This window comes from Dermochelys coriacea, chromosome 3, assembly GCF_009764565.3.
Source record: "Dermochelys coriacea isolate rDerCor1 chromosome 3, rDerCor1.pri.v4, whole genome shotgun sequence".
In the NCBI taxonomy this organism is placed as follows: domain Eukaryota; kingdom Metazoa; phylum Chordata; order Testudines; family Dermochelyidae; genus Dermochelys; species Dermochelys coriacea.
In genome coordinates this window covers 201,923,892-201,937,692 of record NC_050070.1, presented here as the reverse complement: position 1 = coordinate 201,937,692, position 13,801 = coordinate 201,923,892, and the positions used below count along the sequence as shown (strand labels likewise).

General features: G+C 42.6%; 1 protein-coding gene across 1 annotated transcript in view; it reads left to right on the top strand.

The window, feature by feature from the left end:
• Nucleotides 1-10,156: 10,156 nt before the first annotated feature.
• Nucleotides 10,157-13,801, top strand: part of PLCB4 (phospholipase C beta 4) — a 314,466-nt gene continuing 310,821 nt past the window's right edge. Inside the window, 1 exon segment of the mRNA XM_043512117.1 lies at nt 10,157-10,243. The gene's annotated coding sequence lies outside the window, so the exon portion shown is untranslated.

Genomic DNA, 13,801 nt, shown 5'->3' with positions numbered 1-13,801 from the left:
TTAGTGCACAATAAAAAAAAAATAATCAAAGTTGGGCAGTATCACAAACTTCATGGCCCACTTTACGACAGTGTCAGAACAGAGTTATTAAGCTTTCAATCTTTATAGTAGAGCTTGTGAATGTTATGAAAATGTCATCTCAAATCTCTTCCTCATTCTCAATTTGAATTCAGGCATTAATAAATATCATTTCCTGTAGTATAGGTGGTAATGTACAGTGGGTTGGGAAAGCGATTTGGGTTCTCCTGGATCCTGCCAAATTGAAAGCAAACAGTAAATCAAATGCTTCCTTTTCCTTTGTAGCTGTACTATTTTTTAAAATATAAACTAGGAGCCTTATTATATCATTTAACAGCACTGTCTGAACTCAAATCCTGTATGCTGAATTTCAGCTGACTGAATTCAAATATCCATTATGTAACAACAGTCTTAGAGGCAATAAAAGGCAAAAATCAATGGGCTCTGATTATAGAGTTTACATTTATTTGGGTGGCAGACAAAATAAAAGACGTGTAACCTCAAACACCTGCGACTAGCAAACTCCTGAGTCAAAGTCCTCTCTCATACATACCAGACAAAACCACCTCTATCGTAAACACATACACATGGATACACAAATAATATTTACATATGCACAGCCATTTATCAAAATAAAAAGACCTGATACCATTCGACTGTTGTTATTTTATAATTTTGACATATCAATGTTTAGTTATTTTTTCAATGTTTAATAACTTTAATGTTCACAATAACAAAATATATTTTAAGCATTTTTTATGTATCGGTTTAAATGTTCAGTTGCGGGAAATTATGGGGCGGGTTTTCAGACAATAGGCAATCAGACAACAATTATTTAATTACAATGCTGAGATTAAAAAAAGCAAACCTAAAGTTTAAAGTGGTCAGCATCACATGTCAAAACACACATAGCAAATATCCTTTAATCAAACTGGCCTAATGCCGCAAGCAGCCTTTCCTTACTTTGCTGATCAGTACATCTGGCTGATCAATGCAAATATTTTTCATCCGTGTGAGTACACACAGTGAAAATCAGTGTTTGCAGATACAAATCTAATCCTGCCAAGCCTCTCTAGCCCAGGAAAATAGCCACACACACACTCATGCCCTGTTCACGTGTAACCACGCATGAGTGCCCGGTCAACACCCTGTGCGGTACACATGCACGTACACTGTCCGTACTACATGCACACACGTGCAGTCCCCACGTCCCTGGGCTCGTGCCCTCCCACAGCCACCTGCCGCGAGGCGGGAGTAACCGGCTCACGCGCGCTGCCCCGGCACACCTGCGGTCACGTCCCCGCACGCACGCGCTGCCCATGCACGCGCACCCGCTCGCGGCGCCTGGGCTCCCGCTGCCGCTGCACTTGTCAGGCGGGGCCGTGCCCCCCCCCAGGGGAGGGCCCGGCTCGGCGGAGCCCTGCCCCCTCCCACGCACACTGCGGGCACTGACCCGGGCCCGCCGGCCGCCTGCCCTGCGTGTGCACGCGCCGCGGGGCGGGGGAGGAGCCGGCGCCGCCGCCGCCGCCAGGCCAGGGCCGAGCTCCAGCCTCGCGCGCGCGCCCCCGCTCCTCCTCCCGGGACCTGGTGTCTCGCGCCTGCCTGGAGCAGCGGGGCGGGGGGGGGAGTGGGTGCAAAATAAGGAGCCACGGAGCGCGGAAGCCACCCGCCCGCCCCCTTCGCGGCTCAGCCCCGGCACATCCTGTGCACGGGGGGCGGGCTGGCCGGGGCGGCTGCCCTCCTCCTCCTCCTCCTCCGGAACCCTCCCGGCTGCAGCTGATGTAAGGCGATGGGATGGGGAGGAGGGGGGGGTTTCTGCGGGCCGTGGGGGCTCGCTCGGGGAGCTCCCGTGCACGGGCAAAAAGGCGGCGTGGAGGATGCGGGGCAAAGCGTGGATGCGGTTGCTGGCGAGCAGCCCCGCACAGGCACACGCGCGCAGCCCGGGAGCTCCGGAGCGGGACGCCAAGGGGACAGGTAGGGGGAAGTAGGCTCCGGCGCTTTGCCCCGGCTGCCCCGCGCTAAGGGGCGGCGGCGGCGGGGGGGGGGGATGATGCGTGGGTTGTCTGCTCTCCCCCCCCCCCTCTTTGCACCGATGCGGCTGCCCGTTGCAGCGACGGGAGCATTCGCCTCTTCCCCGCGTCGCTCCCCGCCTCGCAAGGTGTCCCTCCCGCGCTGTGTCTAGGCTCGGAGTGAATGCGTGTGATGGGGGGGGGGGGGTTTATTTCTGTTTTGCTCTTCCAGGCTTGTTGCAGTGGAGAAAGCCCTGGCTTCAGGGATCCTGGCATGAGTTCTGGTCCTTCCCCGCGGGCTATAACCTTGGGGTTCTGGCTGGCCATACAAAGTAGGCAGGGTTAGTGCATCTTTGCAAACCCCAAACTCGCAGCTTGAACCGATCCTTCCGCTTGCTGCACGCAAGACCAGATTTTTGTTCTAAATTAAATTCTTCTCCTCCTCCTCATCTTTATTGCCAGCTGAGCAGATCACTGTGGTTTTTTCATGGGTATCCGGATTGTGTCAATGCAGTGTGGTGTGTGACCAGTGTATCTCTTTTAGCTGAGAGTAACTTTGTTTTGAATAATGGCATCCTACCTTTGAAGGGTTTTTTTTTTTATATATATATTTTTTTAGTACAGAGAGAGAGAGAGCAGGACTCTTATTAAATAGAATACCTGTGTGAATACATGTGTGTGTGCATGCATTAGCTCTGTGTGTGTAAAACACGTCAAGTCTAATTTACATAAATGTATCAACATAATATTTTTATAGTATAACTTTTAAACCAAGATGTTGACTGGTTGCCATTTTGCCAGCAATACTGTATGTATTTGACTTTTGAATTATGTACAGTCAGACACCTGTTACTTAATCCTGTTTATCCTTGTCAATTATTGTTATCCAACCTTAGTCATCATTTTATCTCTGAAAACAAAATACAAATTTAGTTCTTCTAAAAATGATGCTATGCTGGTATTCAGTAAGAACAGGAGAGACTAATGGATATCTCAAGTAATATTTTTCCAAAGAGAGTAATTCTGGAAAATACCTGGAAAAAAATCTTTCTCTGAGGTAGGTTTATGCTGCATGCAGAGATGTGTGTGGTGGGGATGGGTGGGGGGTACAACTTTAAAACAATCGGAGGATATGCTAAATGATTTACAGTGTAGATGACTTTTCTTTGTTTTTTGTAAATAATGAGTGCAGTATGTTTGCTTAATAGAATAATGTTGCTTATTACTCTCTGAACTTCCCTTTGAAAGTGTAAAATTCTAGGACTTCATGATTACTGATCCTGAGTTATTGTCAATTATACAGAAAAATAAAACAGACCCTAATTATACAAAAGAATAGAATGAATGGTGTCATTATGCATAGACAATCATATTATGTAAGCTTATTTGAGTAGTGTATTAAGTGTTTACCGAGACAAGGAATATTATTTATTTGAAGAGATTTTCTGTAAATTAACTTCTAAAAGTATAACATTTATTGTATTCACACTTTTCTTCCAAGTCACAGGTACCTACCTAGGCCCTTATACAACAGAAGGGTTGCTATTACATAGAACTGCGCATTTTTGTATCATACAGAGGCAGTTTATAAATATTAATTGGAAACACTCATTTCTTTCTGTTCGTAATAATTTAATAATGTAATTAAAATAAATTCCAAAATAGTATGTCACAGGTAAGATTAATTGCCAACTACAGTGAGATTTTAGGTATGGCCATCTAATTCTAGGAAGGAACAAAATGATCAGGGAATATAAAATAGTATGCATTTCAGGCATGGAAACTTTTTCACAACTGCTAATTTCACTCTGCCTGCAAATATCAGGTTTGAGTCTTCTTTTGATGACTAAACACCTAGTATTCGTCTAAAAGTCAAACCTCTGGTGAAAATATAACTCTTCAAGTAACTGTCAAAACAGAATTTTAAGGCCTGATTTGATCACTGGGTATGGATTCATATCTGGTGGAGTAACAATGCCTTTTATTTTATAGGTGTATGCCCACACACAAGAGCTTTGTTCTAAAACGGAATTTTTTATGCAGTGAGTTTAAAAATAAAATGCATAATGTATTCTGTAAGCTATATTTTGGTTTTTTTTTTGTTTTTTTTTTTGTGTGTGTGTGTGAACAGAGAGGAAAGCACCTAGAGGGAAAAGAGATAAAGACAGAAGAAAGGGTAAAGAGAGAAATTCCATATCGGCTTCCCTTACAAATGCAGGAAATACAAACCTATTTGTTGTGTATCTCATTGTTCTATACCACCCAAAATCCAGTCACTAGCTGTATCCTTCTGCTTCCATCTTTTTTAAATAAATGACCAGTTCTTTTGACCTGATGTACACTGCTGACTTCTGTTGCTCACTTTGGCCATTTGTTCCAGTAATGTCGTGCACTTAGAGCTCTACTATGAGTCTGTCAAATCCATTTGCATTGTGCTTACTCATAACAAAAATATTAGAACAGTTTCTGGTTGAATGTACCTTAATATTTGGTACTGCTTTTGTAGGAAGTGATGACTTTATTTTAAAATCAGATTTAAATACCCTATATTTCAAACTCTTGTAGGTATAATTTCCATTATTCTCACGATTATTCACTTTGTTTCAATATTTCCTTTACGTTAGCTTGACATTTTTTGTAGTCTTGTAGCTTTGATTCATTTTCATTTGTGGTTTTACCATATGAATTATATTCCATTCTTGGTCGTCATTTGCAGAATAACTAATTCTTATGATTTTAGTTTAAATGTTTTGTTGTTGAAACTGAAGTGAATGCTGTGCTAAAGATGAAGCCAACCATTTTACGAATGAGTGCCTGTCTAAGAGAAACAATACCTCATTTGTTTTAGGAAGATTTTGGCTTCTTCCATATTTTTAAGCATCTGTCCTACAGTATTCTGGGAATTGTTGGAAAATGTGGTGGAAATCAAATTTCCTAAGTCATACAATTACAGGATGCTTCAAACTGGTTGATTGTTAGTAGTAACCATTATAAAAAATTGCACAAAACAACATTTCTGATTGGGCTAATCAATAGTAAAGGCTCAATTCCACCCTCAATCCTTAAAGGGTGGATTGTACCACTGTGACTACTTGGCGCGAGAGTGAGAGGTTATGGGCTCTGCTGCCAACTGTCTGTTGATGACAGCTGGCTGTATATCTCATTCTCCACTATTGCAACCACTGGCACTAATAAGATGCCATAATACTTACAAAAGATTAGCTCCTCGATGAAGAGCAGCTGGCTCAAATTCAATCTAGGCAAGATCCGAGTCATGCTGGTTGGTGGGGGTAACCCTAAGAAGAACTAACCAGTCCTCTGACCCTTTCCTTCTTTTGAAGGCTTCCAGCCCTAATTCAAAGTGGTGGAAAGTCTTGGGTCCTCTTTGACTCATTACTGACCTTGGATGAGCAAGTAGCATCAAAAACCAATACTGCCACCTTCTCGTCCAGCTTGCTAGGAAACACCACCCCTTTCTTGTGGATAAGCATAGGTTTCAGCTGGATGTGGCTGTCTGTCTTCTTCATGGCTTATGCTGCCGTGAGCACATCAAGCCAGTGCTTCTGTCCCTGCACTGGCTTCCAGTCCTTTATCCACTGCCATTCTAGATCTTTGATCCGAATCTTAGAACAACTGATAGATCGTGTCCCAGCTATGTCAGAGACCCCATCACCATTAACAAGCCACAGAGACAGCTGTGTTCCTCTGGGACCAATGCCGATTGCAAAGCCCAGAGTGAAGCGTGCATGAGAATGGAGATGAAATAATTTCAGTTGAGGGCATCTGTCTATCAAAGAACTTTGAGAGGAATCCAGAATTTGACTTTCTTTGGGAAATGCTGGGAAACCTTTCTTTCTGATAAATCTTTGACTCCGTAACCAGAACAGCATACACAGCATCAACCGCTCCCCTTTGCCTCTTACCCCTTCCAAAAAAAGAGACCCTACGCAAAGCAGGGTGTTTTTTAATAACCCAAAAAGGGAGACACACAAGAGATTTCATGACACCCGTTGGCAAAAGTGGATGTAATACTTCCTAATCTATTTTATATGGAAGGTGGAGCTCTATTACAGGGGTGAGTGGCAGTACCAAACCCTAAACTAGGATACTTTGGTGCCATTTCTTTTTTGTGTTTTCTCAAAATGGAGGCCAGGTCTCACTCTTTGCCCAGCAAGAACAGTGTCTTCTGGAGTTTTAGAAAAACAGTTGCTAGGCACCTGAGGCAAGATGGAGGGTGATCTGCCCTTCGGTCTTCTCATAGAGAGCCCAAGACTGAAATCAGTGTCTGATGGAATTTTTGCTGCAATAGTCCTGCACCGAGCCCCAACCGCTGAAGAAGCCTTTATGTGCAGTATTTGAGGATAGTGTTTGGGTCTGTGTTTGGGACTGGGATCTTTTTAATACCTCTGTGCTGAGCTAACCCTCAGTGTTTGCAGCACTAGACCATGAGAAGGAAATCTGCTCCCTGTGCAGACTGATGATCCTTGTAGAAGCTGAGTACCCAGCATAGTTCCCTGTTAGTTGGTGTATTGACAGACAAGCAGCTGATATGAAATATTTTTTTCTGACCATTTGGTGGTGGGATTATACTCTTGTTGTTTTTATGCATATGTATGTGTATGAGTATACATACATGCATGTGTATATCAAAATATATGCACACACACATGCGCGCTCTCTCTCTTTCTAGTGTATATATTAGTGAGACAAGGTGGGTGAAGTAGTATCTTTTGCTGGACCAACTGCTTTGTATTCGTCATTAACCTGCAGAAGCACTGCTGTCAGCCTGACCTCTATTTTGTGTGTGTGTGTGTGTGTGTGTGTTTTTAATAAATACATTTCTGGAAAAGGAAGCCTATGCACAATTTGAATATCAAACAGTCTGCTCTTAAAAACTCATTCCACATCAGTTCCTTCCTCCAAGTATTTCCTCACCCAAACGTATACAAATCATTGGTGAAGCAGGGGATTGCTTTACACGCACACATATATAAAGCCTCTCATTTGTGTTCCAATTCTCTTTTCCACAGTCGTGTAAACACTGGAATGATTGTGAAGAAGGAGAGTAAGGGGCAGTCCAATGAGGGAATTCTGGGCAGGAGAGACTGGGATGAATGAAGAGAATCCGGGTGGCATTTTCCCTTAGGCATTCACTAAAAAGCTCCTTGTTGGTTTTCCATTACTATTTCTCTTTCTGGAGATAGTCCTGTGTTGAATATGCTCTGCGTTTGCCTGCTTGAATATGCTCTGTCTCTCAAACCTCTTCTTTTCCATCTTGAATTTGCACATGTGCAGAGATATGAAGAGTGACTCTGAATATATGTCCAGGGACAGGTCTTCCCTCCTCTTCTTTTGCTTAGCTCAGTAAGATTTTTCCATGCTCTGGATCCCGTACACCTGCCCCCATGTCCACTTTAGGACATCTGTATGCTGCAGTGGCCACCAAAGTGAAAAACAAGAAATGAAAGAGTTTCTAACCATAGCAATAGCCTGTCCATCCCTTGAAATACATGAAGTACAATAAAAGTAACAACTTTTGTTCCAGTTTAGAATTCCAGTACCGACTTGCAAGTCATTTTTTCCTCTTAGACCAGAGATGGTGAGGACATATTACAATTTACTCACAATACTTGTAAAAATTAATGCCATAATGGGAGGAAGGAAGAGGGACCATGAGGTAATCACTAAAACGAGACCCTTAAAAATAACTCTATGGAGAGTCCCATCCAGGAAGGAAAAGCTCTTTTGAGAGAGTATGGGGGAAAAGACAGAAACTTGCAGTAGGGCTGTTTTTGCACAAAGGATAGCAGGGGATCAGATCCATGAATGGAGAGGCTGTGTGATCCTCTCTGATGGTGGAAGGAAATGTATGTTGCCCCAAAAGTTGGTTGCAAGGCAGTAGGAGGACTGATGGATGGGAGAACTCTAGAGGATTGGTGCTGAGGGCTAAGATTAAGTGGCCTCTCTGATGGATGTAGAGAACTGTCTGAGAGCAGCAAGAAACAGTCAGGCTGAAAAAATTACACTATTTCATGGCCTGTGTTACTTGTGCATCACTTGGCTAGGAAAGTATGCCTAGGAATGTTTTTCATGCATTAAATGACAGGACAGAAAGGATGAAATTTGATAGCCGGTATATCGGAGCAGCCTGCAAATTAGGTGCTGCAGCTTGGCATATGAGCTTATAGATGCAAGCTAATGTAAATACTTTGGCCTTGGCGCTCAGTATGCAATTTCTTGCAGGAAAGATCTCCCATATGTGTATTCGTTGCAGGTGCCGTGTAACCCTTGGAAATCTTTGCCCCCATCCACCCCCCAAGCATGTCTGCTATTTTGAGTCTGTTCATATGGTGTGGTCAGCCCTGTTGACTGGTGCACTTCCGCCCTGAAGATGAAAATTATGGGTACTCTTTTGGTGGGGAGGGGAATGTGATGCTGAAGAATAATAGGGATCCAAAGAGGGCAGGCTAGCGAGGAGCCATGGCAGATGTTTTTTATGGTGGCCAGGTGGAAGAGCTGGGGCAGAGGTGGACATTTTCCCACTCATCCTGGTGGCTATTAGAACCCAGGAAGCTCTTCCCACAGCTTCAAAATCAGCCTCTGCCAATGCATCGTACAATAAAAACCCAGCGTTCTTGCTATAGAGGGGTCACTCATCTCCTGCTTTCTCCACCTCCAGCTGAGCTCAGCTTCTGTCTGCAGATCCAGGGAAGCTGGCGATATGTCTGGCATCTCGTGAGTCCAGCTCCTCATACCACTGGTTTTCTCTGCTGCATCCTCCCTGTCTCTCACTAGTGCAAGGCATGGCACTGCTATGTTGTCTGCATGTGTCTCAGGCAGGGAAGAGGGGTGAGTCTTGAGGGTTCTGGTTCATCCTAAAAGGGGCAAATTTTCTGAGCTGGACTGATTGCTGTTGTCCTGGGCCCTTACACACAGGAATTCTAGCCCCCTTTACTCTCTCTTGGCCCTGGATACTGCCTGTCATTGCGCCACCGTCAGTTGGTCTCTTTGCCACCTGGTCATACGCTGGAGTTTTGCATGTGACTGAATTCAGCTGGTCCTGGAACCCTTCTATCCCCATACAGATACCAGAGCCTGCACATCTGCCTAGGGTGAGCTGGCAATGTGCTCGTAAAATGGCTTCCTCTGAAACATGCTGGTGATAGAATCAAATTAATTTGCAAAGAGTAGAAGAAGTTATTTACTGTGCAAACAGCATGCAACTAAGCGCCATGGTTGGTGCGAGGATTGCTGTACGCATAAATGGCTTCTGGCTAAGAGCAGACCCCTACAGTGGAATGTGGGCTGATAACCTAGCCAGGCAAAGGGAGGAGATTATGGAAACTATCTGCCTCCACGCTGGCATTGCACTGGTGGAGACTGGCAAAGAGAAGAAGCACATGGTGGTTAACTTTGAAACCAGTCTGATTCAAGTGGTGGTGCAGCACGGGGAATTTCTGTGTATGGGCACAAGTTGTTGTATAGATGTGCTGTGGGTTAGCATCCCATATTTCTCTACTGCTGCCAGAGCTTTTGGCTCCATTACATCAAATAAGAGACCGTCCCTGACCTTCCTGATCTAGGATTGAAAATAGTTTAGCTGCTTGTGTAGATGAGATCAAACCGTTTTCAGCAGTGGCACAGAAAGAGTGACAGAGACCTGCAGATCATTCTTGCCTCTAAAGGTATCTCTGCTACCATTTCCTCCTGTCTCTGAACTTTGGGAAACTTACATTGTGCTGCCCATATTGCATGCACTATACAGCTAAAGCAGAAGATCTAAGTTTGCATTGCTGGTAGTCTGGCATCTTGTATAAGCGGTAAGTTCATTTAGAAGAAGCCTGTATTAAGGAATTGAAGCCCCCAAAAGTAACTTTCTGGAGCCTAGATAGGTTTGGAAGTCCTATATCTTGCTGCTGAGAATCTTTAGTCTATCCAGTGATAAGAGCTGTGGCATGGGGAGGTGAAGGGTCTGAGAGTCAGAGCTCCAGCCCGAGCCCAAATGTCTACACTGCAATTTTTAGACCCGTAGCCCGAGCCCAAGTCAGCTGACTTGGGCTCTGAGACTTGGTACCAGGGTTTTTTTTTATTGCAGTGTACACGTTAAGACAACTGATTTCCATTTCACTGATGCTTCTGCATTTCATATGCCTAGCCTTCCCCTGGCCTGCGGCTTCAGAATATGAGTTTAACTGACAATGCTGACATTCCACCAGGTTGGTTTACTCAGTCGTGGATTTTTTTTCCCCCTGCCTTTCAGAGATAAGTGGTGATTTCAGAGCTTGATTGGATTTTTTTTTTTTTCTGCTTTTTCTGGTAAATGGTGATTTCAGATCTTTGTCGTGACAGTTTTTTCTATGGTAGGTGCCTGCCAGCATTCCTACTACAGGAAACAACAGTTGGTTGTGTAAGAGCAGGGCTTCATTTATAAATGTGGGAATCTACAAAGCAAAATAAAAGTTGATATTTGCAATGGCTCTTTGCCATGTAAGCATGTGTATTTTTTTTAAAATGGCAATTCTTGCTGTATTTTGAAACACATGTTTTGAGAAAATGTGTGTGAGTAGTTTTGACTTTATATGAATTAGATTAAGTTAATAACAGGTAAAACCTTGTTACTGGCAGGAATGATGCATACTGTTTTGTGCTTTTTTTTTTTTGCTTTAGTTGTGCTTTTCCTAGTGAGTAGCCAGGGGTTCCCTGAAATCTTAGAGTCCCATTAAATTTTCATTTCTGTTCCCAATCAGCCTACCTCTACCCATAATAAAGCACTGAATATTACGAAAATTACAAAATTATTTCATTTTTGGGATGTCTTGTAAATGGAAATCATCGGTGGGCTTGTCTGGTTTACTAAAATCATGAGAAAACTCTGGTAGCTTTAAATTAATAGTTTTGAAATGATTCATTTTAGTGACTAATCTTCAGTGACTCTAGTACTATGTATTGTAGGGACAGGCAACGGAAACCTGGAAAATTTGTTTTTCATATTCAAAGGCAGCAATGTCAGGTACACAGGGGATGATATTGCTGGTTTAAATGTTGGCTGACTCCCATTTTAATTTAGTTTGGGAATATTCTATATGTACTTGCAGAGAAACTTTCATTAATACTCTGTTCTTCAAAATGTGGTTGTTTTCTTTGCAAAAATCATTTTAATAGAACAAAATGTAATAAAGATTTTGATTCATGCAAAATTACCTTGGCATTTCTTTAGCCTCAGTTTTTGGGTTATTTTCTATTTCCATTTTCTTATTAAAGTTTGATGTTTAAAAAAGATAACTTCTTTCTTTTAGCAGCAATTTAAATACCATAGATAACCTTCATGAGGAATTCAAATATTTTAAACAAGTAATTGGGGGCAACAAAGGGATTGGCGCACACAGTTTCTGATGAAAAGCTGAAGAAACGATTTCTTAATGTAGGAAGGGGAGAAAATTATCTGAATATGAGAGATCTGTTTTTGCTAACCGGTGTAGGCCTTTGGTGTGTGTTAGGCAAAGCATAATAATAGCAGGATTCACAAAACTTTTAACATATTTTTCATTTAAGAAAAGGAAGAGTTTACATGGTGGTAATTTCTATTTTAAAACTGTGTAACTTTTGTAATCCATAAAACTGGAATACCAATGGCTAATGTACCTGCTTAGTGTTTTTTTTTCCCCCCAGATGTTTGCAAAACCTGTCAAGCAGCTGGAGTGAAGATAATTGATTCTTTGGTTTTTAAGAAGTGCATTACAAATGTTAAAGAAAGGAAATCAATTGTCAATTTAATATTTTAAAAAATCATTTAAATGAATCATTCCTTAAAGGCAACTGGAAGGTGGATCAAATCTCCCAGCCCCTATACAATCACTGCTTTTTTATATTGTAGGACTTAAATCAAGTTTGTTGTATAGGAGGCAGTACATATTTTGCTGAACTGAGCAACCTAAAAGTCCAATTGATATGTAGCACTTTTTTCATGAATAAAGCGCTGTTTTAATGGTAAAATTTGGCTCTATATCATCAACAATATCAATTAGCGTATTCTACATTCTGTTATACCCACATAACCTCAGCCGGTGCTCTAGTATGTAGCCCAATGCTGAGGGCATAATTTGGCCCTGACATGAACAACTTTACACCATGGCATGCCTGCTCTAAGAAGAATGGAACTTCTATGAGATTCTGCCCTTTGATTTATGTTTGTTGGTATCACGCTGGGGGTTGGATTTCTTGAATCTGCACTTCTGTCAAACATCATTTAGCCCCAAGCTTTCAAACGTGCACATGAATTTTGGCTGCCTCTGGATTTTTATTTTTGTTTTTTGGATTTCTAACTTCGGGCTTGTTTTCTATTCCGGACTCTTCTACTAACTCATTCTGGACTAGATTGTGAGATAACAATCAGCCCGGAGTAATGGGCTGCATAGTATGGCACAGTACGTGGAGTATCTGCAGAAGGACATTGTGATCTGGTTCATCTGCTGCTCTGGGAGGGAGCATGTTTATACCCAGGGCAGTGTATGCTGCACCCATGTTTATACCCAGGGCAGTATATGCTGCCCAATGTGCCAGTGAAGCAATGCCTCCTGGCATGTTGGAAGTAGAGCCAAGTTTCCATCCATTTCCTGCCCCATACCACTCTTGCTCAGTTGTGCCAGGGTGAGGTGGCTCTGTGGAGCCTTTCTCTACTTTGCTGCTGCTACCTCTCTTTATGTTGCTCTGCTAGCCAGGCCACACTATGGTCCTGTGTGAATTTGGACAAATCACTAAGTCTCACTATGCCTCAGGCTTCCCATCTGTAAAATGAGTATAACGACACTTTCCTCTTCAGATTTTGGTGAGGCTTGGTTAATGCTTATCTGTAAATTGCTTTGACAGCCTCATGTGAATGAGGCTACTGTATGTATGTACTATTTTATATCTGTATAATAAGTGCTGCTAATACTTTAGCAGCTGATTAATGATGCACAGCAGCGCTGCAGAAGAATGTCGGACAGAGAGTGAAAAAAGGGAACTGTATTCAATAGAAAAAGTAGAGGATACTTAATTACCTACCTCAAGATTAGACATGAGGAAGGAAAACCAACTCTAGCAAAAAGTGCCATGCGATATTTAATGAGGACAAGAGGCGAGGACGTTTTTCTTGCACCTCCTCTGAAAGGCAGTGCCTCCGAACAACACAATGACACTAACACCCTAGCTGGGCATTGGTTCAGGAATGGCTCAGAAGGAAAGTACCATCTATTGAAGAAATCATTAGCATCTTTTGTTTCCCTGTGGGGGCTCCACGCTCAAGAGTTGACCAAGGCAAACCTTTCTGAGCTTGTGAGACCTGATGAGAGAATTCTCTAGGCTGTTCAGAGGAAATGCTTCATTTTGCCTTCAGAACTTGTGTCTGGCTGAAAGCAGTGTACTGTGTTTTTGACAGCTTCATATTGGCTCTGTATCTCACATTATTCCCGCTAAAGTCATATGTAACTTATATTTACTCAGTTAGATCAAGATCCACCTATTTCTGGCAGTAACAAAGAGGTAACCTGCGTATTTGCTAAAAGCAACCATTTTCAACCAAACGATATCCCAGATTATGTGAATGGCTATCACAGATGCACAGGTTGTGCATCTAGAGAAGCATTTTATTTTTTAAGGATGGGAAGAAGATACTAGATTTATCAATCCTAACTTTAAGTACCGAGGCTGATGTCATTTCTTGAAAATCCGTAACTTAGTTCAAATTTCAGAGGTCTATAGGGCAAAATATAGCTCAAAGTAACTATAGTTCATCG